Source organism: Pholis gunnellus, assembly GCF_910591455.1.
Source record: "Pholis gunnellus genome assembly, chromosome: 24".
NCBI classification, from domain to species: domain Eukaryota; kingdom Metazoa; phylum Chordata; class Actinopteri; order Perciformes; family Pholidae; genus Pholis; species Pholis gunnellus.
Window position 1 is genome coordinate 7,143,701 of NC_136551.1, and position 9,203 is coordinate 7,152,903.

Consider the following 9,203-nt stretch of genomic DNA (forward strand, 5'->3'; position numbering starts at 1 on the left):
CACGTATGACCACTCCTAATCCAGACATACGGCCTCGTTCTTTTCCACAATACAAGCAAAACATAGAATGTTTATTTTTGTATGAAAATATGAAATATTGGAGAGAAACATCAATATACATGTAGACCGATATAAGTGGTAATACATATTGTTATTTTAGTTTACGTTGTAAGAGTTGAGTACGGTCATTTAAGCTTCCATCTTTGTTGGAATAAGGAAACAGAGTCACACCAATGAAATATGGTTTCCCGATGGTTAAGGGACTCTTTAGGATTCTGGAAATATACTTCTTGAGAACAGCGGTGATTGTTGTTCATGACTGAATCGTTCAGCCATTCCGGTTTGTCCACTTGATGCTATTCAAAGAATTAGCTGACTGTCAGAATCGGTCTCCTCATACCCTTTAATCCTTGTAGTTCGGGGTCATTTCCTCTAGTTGGATTGGACACATTTGAGTAGGAATAGCCTGGTTCACATCTGACCAAACACAGGAAACACTCCAGAGGTTAAACACACATGTTGGGTGTGAACATCTCTCCTAATATGAGCCCTGTTGCACTAGATCACGGTCACAACCTTATGCAACAAAACTCCACAAACATTTCAGAGTCTGTGAATCTCTCATACAGTGATAGTCCCTATGCAGTAACTACAGTACACCTGCTAGTGTTGTTGCTGTTAGCACTTCAGTCGCTATCACCACCAGTAAAAGCTCACCAAAGATGATGTCAGCATCTGTCAAATCTTTGACAGTTTTTTTTATGTTCCGTGTTGTTTTGCACACATTCAGATGTTGTTTTATATGACTGTGTTCTGCCTCTACTACTCGTGATGATGTGTGAAGTGATGTTTTATGTGTGATGTTCTACTCTTTCAAAAACCAAACAACACCTTTTTCCTCAAAAACAAAAAAAAAATCAATATTTCATGTCCTGATCCAGCTTGTATTTAGGGCTGGGTTTTAAGTTTACTTCTTGTAAAACCATTTGTCTGTAACTTTTAAATGATTTTCTAATTCTTTATTTGCTGTAAAAGTCCTCGGGATGTAAACCTCCAGCCTCAAACACACACAGGGCATCTTTAACTTATTTACTTTTAATATAGGTTGATTTCCTTTCTTTGTATATTTTGAATGTGTATCCTTTCTGCTTCTATTTACTTGCTGAAAATGCGTCTTAACTTTGAGCATGTGCAGACCTGTTCCTGTCTCAGCTATCCTGGCTCCAGACTTGGGCCCTCAGGGTTTTTGGAGGTGCCGCCAATTAGGTTTCCATGGTATATGCACTTTTTAAAAAGGGAAAGGATTACTTTTTCCATAGACTTTGAGGTAAAGCAAAAGTAAATGGATGAACGGTAAAATATGGTCCACTGTATTTTGTTCCTACCTGTCCATATGTTGGTGCTTGGTGAGCCTCCACAATTCTTATGGGTTCATGCATTATGTTATTGATTTCCCCCATAAAATATAGCGAGACTGCGGGGCCTAATGCATGAGCTCTACCTGTAAAGCATGAAAACTATGAATATAAAATATGTAGAAACTGAGTCAAGTCACTGAGCTAGAGATTCAATAAAATGCTGTTACAGTCATTTTGTACGGTGTCTTTGCTTTTAAAGGATTATGGCTGTGCTGCTTTGGAATACATATTAAAGAAAGACTCTAAAAATGAATCTTCAGTATGAAAGACGTCCTACGGAATAATAATTTCAATCTTAGTCATTACATTACATTACAGCTAAGTATCTACTACCGTACTTTCATACATAATTACAGTGCATAATCACTCAGCAAGGGAGACAAGCGACGATCATTAGCAACACACATTAACCATTTAACTGCAAGCAGCTTAGTTATTTAAATTAATCATTTTCTACAACCCTCTACTTACACTAATTGTGGGTATTGTGTTTATTATCAGCTGTTGCCCTCCTGTCTTATCTGCCACTCATCTACAGGTGACAGATTTCCTCTGACAATAACAGTTTGTTATAACCTATAACAAAAGCAAACTAAAATGCCATGTTCTTCTCACTGCAATCTTTAGTTTTCGTCATCATTTGTGTGATCTTGGCCACTGGGCCATTTGTTTATTTGCAGCTATCAGCTGTAATTCCGAAAGCCTAAACCTCCAAAGGCTATCATGGACTAACAGGGCTTCACTCTCCTTGCAGAATATGAACAGAAACGCTGTCTTTGACAGCCGTTTCAGGCTGACGGACTCAAAGGGGTTCAAAGGGGTCACGCTGCAGAGCCTTCAGGACCAACTCCAGGTCCCAAGGCAGAGCTGCAGGAGGGGAAGAAGGAGTCCAAAGGGGGGAAATACATACAGAAGGCCTTGGGGCCACTGATGGGCGATGGTGTCTGTGCCGAGTGGAGGGTTGTCCCTTCCCACGAAGAAGAACAGGGAGGAGTGAGTAAACTTCCTAGAGGTGAACAGATCTGCCACCACTATCCCAAAGCGACGCTAATCTCTGCCACCACCTCTGGATGGAGCCTCCATTCTCTCAAGCTTGGGCCACCTCTGGACAGGCAGCCTGATCCTCTAGGCCTTTGTACTGCTTTGATGGATAGAAGGCATTGGGACAACCACATTGACAGCTTGTGCACAAGTCTGATAAGGCGAGGGAAGGCAAGGCGTCCCTGCCTGTTGATGTAAACTAATGCATTTGTGCTGTCCGTCCTTCGCAGGATCACCTGGTGGCTACCCTACTCTTCTGCCCAGGCACGTACTAGCCAATCATCAGGATCATTTTGAATTCTGAGTCCATCATGCTGTAGGGGCTAAGTATGCACCCAATGAAGGTGCGACGGGCGAGCAAGATCCCGTAGGGGATAACACAGAATTCAAAGATCTTAGAAACTGCCTGTGGCCCTCCCAGATGGGAATCTAAAAGGTATCCCTGAGGTCTATGGTGGCAAACCAATCTCCTGCCTGGATCACCGGCCTCACCCTGGGAATTGTTAACATTTTGAATTTCAGGGGCTGGAGAAACCTGAAGGCTCAGTACGTTCAGTCTCCCATCCTTTTTGAGGGTGAGAAAATAGCCCGCTGATACCCTGGCTCTACCTGATCGCTGATCTTGCCAGCGACAGCAACAGATCTGGGGGGGGGGACTGAACAGAATGAAGCCGGTGACCCTTAGTCCTCCCAGGTGTGCATGCCCAGGGCTGCCCAGACCAAGCGAGGGGCTGAGGAGATGCGGTAGTTCTTGCTGACATCACGAGGAAGGCGGCGGCTTCAAGGATCCTTGGTCCCACGCCCTTCCCTCATACCAGCCTGCCGAGAGTCTTCCAAATAGGACCTCGGATTCTCAGGGTGTTGCAGAGGACATTCAGCCTAAGCCGTTGATGACCTAGGCCCATCCCAGTGTTGGCCAAAGGTACGCCTCCCGAGCACAACGGTGGGTCTCCTGAGGTTGTCACAGCAAGGCGCTGGCCTGGCACAGGCCAATCATATCTGATGGCTCCACAAGCAGCATCGTTAGACAGACTGGGTCCTTCTACTGCAGCCTGGATTGAGACAACCATAAGTGGCGCCACTCCAACCAGAGGGCCACAGCCTTCCCAAGGATTCTTCACCCGCGTCAAACCACCCTGGCAAGGCTGTGGCTTCACTTCAGTGGGTGTATGTATGCATGGTAATGTTACCCACTCTGGTATATTTTAACAAGCGTAACTTTGACACAAAGACATTATGACAATACAAAAAGACTTGACAGTGACAGATTTTGTGTGAAACATTAATAAGGAGCAGTGCTGTGGAAAACGTATTCAGAACCTTAAGTACATAGGATATCGTTATCACAAACAAGCTGGTTGGTTGCTCTCCACAGCAGTCAGCAGCTTCTCACACAGGTGAAGAGATAGGTGTCAGCTGGTTCAAACAGGTTGGTGAAAGCCCCCCTGAAGAAGTGTTGTAAGATTACATCAAGTAGTCAAAGATCCTTCCACCCAACCCTGGCTCCTGAATGTCATTTTCTTTCAAACCCGCCATAATGACATCATCATTGTTATTTATTTATTTATTTGCACACTGCGCAACAAAATTCAGCTACTTGTCAGATCCATATGATACACACACAGCGAATATTCCACAACATCAACCTAATAGGACAGATTGATGAATAGAAAAGCAAAAACACATTAGGTGTAATGTCAAAATGAGGGCGTTGAGTAAAGTCAAGTGAATGCTGCACTGCTGTTGTTGTTGTTGACACAATGCCAGGTAGCTGCTGTTTATCTGCTGCTATCTAAAGCTCTTCTGACCGCCATCTCCACATGGGCTGTTAGAGGCCTATTACTTTGTCATATCAGCCACTGGCACCTGTGCAACATGAGAGAGCCACATAATCTCACTGTGGATTACCTGTCCTGCATCACCAGGGAGCAGTCAGACCCCCTGCAAAAAGACAGACCTTTCAGTGAAGACAGTTGTTTATTTTCTCAAGAACCACTGGCTGCATTCCCCTTACTAGTTCACACGCAAGAGCAAGGTTTAAAAGTTCTTGGCCATGGGATTTTAGCTGATAGAGTCTGGCTAGAAATGAGAGAATAGAGAAGTCAAACAGCTTCAAGGTGAAGTGGGATTAGTGAAAACAGCTCTTCATACCTCTCCACCTCGCCCAATTTATCTGCAAATTATGTTCCCCGGCTAAGCCTCTAACAGGGGCCACAAAAAACGGACCTTGTCCTCGAAAAGTTGCAATACTTGAATTGTCGTTTCTTAGCAATTTTATACTATCACACCTATGCGCCACTTCTGTCTCTTCTCCTCTCAGATGATGTTTCTTTTTACATTTTTAGTGCATATGTAAAACCAGGGGTAAACAAACGAGCAATAGTAATTCAGGCATACATAAATGATGACGGATATGTGCCAAGGCTGTGGCGTTGGCAGCTATTTAGTCTGCTTTTGCCCCAGGCTCTGCTGAAGGGGGAAACAGCTTAGAGCCTACTGTGCCTACTTGATATTAAATCATTCTACGTACAGTGGGCTCCAGTAACTCTATCAATATGCACAAACACACTCTCCATTTCTCCTGCTCATGTTTTTGCCAAAATACGGTTTATTCATCCGCGTCTTTCAGTTCCTCATGCATGACCCCATCAAGCAGGTCAATTCAATGTGAAGGTTTCTAGGTTTTGTAACCATGGTGACAGCAACGCGTGCTGATGCAGCAGCCAGTCGCTGCCATTGACTCGACTACATTTTGTTTTAATTTGTTTCCTTTTCGCCTTTATTCCTAAAGCAGACATACACTCATCAGCCTTAGCGCAGGGATTGAGTTAACTGCAGCGGACTTTGAGACCATCACCACCCACACCATCAAACTCAAGATCCCGACTAGTGATGAGAACACTGGTTCTTTTAAGTTACCCAATTTGTGTCGTTTGCGATTTCAGTGTGAATGGGCTACCGTACTGTTTGGCTCAGTGGGTGTGCTTTGTGCAACTGGGTTAGCCCGCTGAGCAGATGGCTTTCACTCGGTCTCCATTCAGCTCAGTGTGCAAAGGAAGAACTCACCTTGAGCAGAGACGGGCTCTGAGTGGGCGGCCATCTGCCCCGACCGCTTAGACGGAGACAGCAACACAAATATGACCACAATCAGTGGATGAATGGGTGAATGACGGCATGTAGGGTGAATGACGGCATGTAGTGTGAAAGCGCTTTGAGTGGAAAAGCGCTGGACAAGTACAAGTCCATTTACCACAGATCCCCTCGCGCTTGCCGCTGGCTGGCCCTCTCCGTGCACATTTCCTCGTGTGCACTGCGACCAGCTCGGCTTGGAAAGGCTCGCGGGGAAGATGATTAACGGCCATGAGCATAGCAGCATCCCTTGCCCGAACCTCGCTGCTTCCTGGGGCTGTCGACTTAGTGCTATTGCACCCTCCCGCCCTGCGGGGGAAGACGGAGCCCCCTGCTTCCCAGCACGATAAGAGCGCAACGTTCTTCATCTAGCCTCTTAATCTCATAGTGCACCAGATTTATGCATTTCATTTAAAATACAACATTTCCTCTGAGATCCACCCACAATCGTCTCAGAGAATCCTGTCAGAAAAACTTACATCAGCCAAGAAAAAGGTAAAATAAGATGTTGTGTTGTTGAAAATATAGTTTTTGAAAGGCTAAATTCCAAATATGGATTAAAGCAGATTATTTCATTAGAAACATCTTGTGAAATTTGGAAATGATTATGTCTGTCTTCAACCTCTTCAGCTCCCTCACTGATCTGCTGTGGCTGACAGGCATTAAAAAGCATCGTTATGTTTGCCAAATAAAAGTTTCAAAAGTGTCATTGTATCGTATGTCATGAATATGTCATACAAATGTCATAGTATCATATGTCACACAAATGTCCTCGTAAAATATGTCCTGAAGACGTCACCGTATGGTAAAAAAGTCAATAGGTCATAAAACCTGCCATAAGAAGGTCATAGTGTAGTTTGCCAAATAAAATCATTATGCATGCTACAAGTAACAGAAAATCTGAGAATATGTCAAATAAATAGCAGATACAAATGATAGATAAGTATGCCATAGGAAAAAAGTTATAGTATAGTATGCTTATGAAATGTCATAAAACTGTCATACCTCAGAAAAAAGTCATTTAAAAAGTCATAGTGTAGTATGCCATAAAAAAAGTCAGCACAAATCATATTATAGTATGTCATTAAAATACCATGGTAAAGTATGCCATAGCATTAAAAATATCCCGGAATATTATGTCATAAAAAAAAGTCATAAAAGTCTCATTGTAGTTATTTTTTTAATTATATCAATAAATTCACCCCAAATATATATTGAAAAATTTTCTGATTCATTTTTCAAAACATAATTCAACTATCTTCTCTTTTTTAACACGGGCGTGATGAAAAAACAAACATCAGAAAATTAATTTATAGACTCCTACTAACAGGAAAACAATCTTCGTGTTGCTAATCCTAAATATTGTGCTTTAATGGGGACACAATGCTGTCTTGCTGCCGCTGACATCTTGACAAACCTCTGCTGGACAGTTCCGCGTTTGTGTCGGTGTATTACAGTTGTACTGCTGTGATAAGCCATTTCAGTTTTTTCTAAAATACCATTTTTTGAGCTGCAGCGTGTTCTATAAAACGCTTTGACCGAGTGAAGCCACTCCTGCTATTCTTAATGCAACCTTGCACGGCAGCTGGATTCTCCAGATATCATTTGAATACTGACTTGATATAAATGATTCTGTCTCTGTGAAAACAGAATATTGCAGCTGAAGAAGCACACAGCCGGAGTGTCCCATCCCCCTCCATCAAACTCTCTGGCTCGGTGGCAGAAGTTGTCCATCCATTAGGACATCTTCTCATTTGTCGCAGCTCGTTTCCCCGACAATCAAACCCCATTAGCCACTTAATGGGCCTCTGCATGAACTTAATGTATATACAGTACAACAGCACTCAGCAGATGGTCAGAAAAATGCTCCAACACCAGTTTGCTTTTTCTCTGAGATGTAAAACCACAGTGTAAAAGTATACTTTGATGACTTTAAAATGTATAATATTATGTCAGACATTGATTTTTCTTCAACGCTTATCATTCATCCTTCTCATTTAATTATAAATACAGTTCTCAATGAGGCTAAAAACATGAATCCTATTGTGTTTCTATATTTTGTGTTGAGTATTGCAAATAGAGCTCATTGAGGGGTCAACACATGACACTGTGTGGTCGAAAGATGGCATGTGGTCATCCTTGTATCTTGAAAGGAGGATCCTTCCTTGAAATTGAGAAACACAAACGTGAGACCAAAATCACGAAAAATCATCAAAAAAGTTTGAGAGGATGAATAAACCGTTCAATATTCAAAACTTAGCAAACTTTGTGTCTGGCTATAAGAACAGAAAGCAGGTATCTGTGCCCTGTCAGGGACAATCAGAGCAATGAGAAATCCATGGAATCAAACTTGGTACAAAGACTTTTAGCCTCATTAACGGTGAGGGAAGCCTCATCGGGGCTCAGCCTGGCAGAGCTGTGGCCAGTGATCCGCCAGCCTCGAGTCACCGTCCTGTAACCAATCCTTCATTCCCTACTTCTTCTATTGATCCTTCTAGATCCTCCCATGTTTGGTTGATGGAACAACCTTGACATCATCATCAGGCTGATTTCCAGGCTAATATTTTGTCACCTGCTTGTAAACTTGGTAGACGGCAGACGCAAACAGTTCTGTTTTCCATTGATTTTGTGTCAAAATCCTTCTGATGCTGAGCAGCAGTTCCCTCTGTACCTGCAGAGAGGGTAATGACCCGACACGAGGTAACGTGAGTCATGTGTCTGTGCTCGTTATGTCTCCTATCAGTAGCTATTGATATAGTTAGCCAGTACGTCATATTTAGTTTCTACTGTGCCCAAAAGACTGAAATAATAAAAGAGCTGATGACCTCAGACCTGTTTTTCCGTCCATGTTTGGACAGCACTTCCGTTAAAAACAGCTCACTGACCAACTGGTTTATGGTTATGACATATAGTGTCCGATAGTTTGACATAACCACAGACTCAGTGGGGGTTAACAGTTCTTATCTTGACCATTGTAAGGCTTCGGATGAGCAAACTGCACCAACCTGAGCGTGGTGAAAGTTGCGCGTTAACTTCGACGCAACACACAAACAGCGATCTCCTGGGTAAACACGCCCTGTTTATTTGATCCACACATCCATTTTTAAGAGTGGGGTTAGCTCTTCTAATCCTGTGTTTTGGTTTTCATTTTACATATGGACTGTAAACATATCTAAGATGATGAGAGGACTCTTCTCCACTTCATCTCTAAAAGCAGAACAGTTGGCCTTTCTGTTGTGTTGTGCTATAGAAACAAGAATCAAGTTTATCAAATGAATACAATGCCCTTAAACTGCCGATTACCAATCACGGACACTGAATGCCCTTATGAAAAGATCCAACATTGCTGCTCAGTTTGTTCAAAACTCAGGAATAATCTAATTCCCACCCTCCATGCTGTGTGGCATTTGTCTTCACTGGATAGGAAATGTCTTGTGTGACTGTGGTGCACGCCTACCTGTCCCCTCATGTGAGAGAGTCTAGTATTACAGATCCAGAAAGGAAAGGTCACCGTCGTATAACAATAAATAGAAGGGAGTGGAGAGCCTGGCTACTCACTGTGTCCCTACATACATCAACTCCACTGAGCAGAAAATTAAAATGGAAATTTAGGCC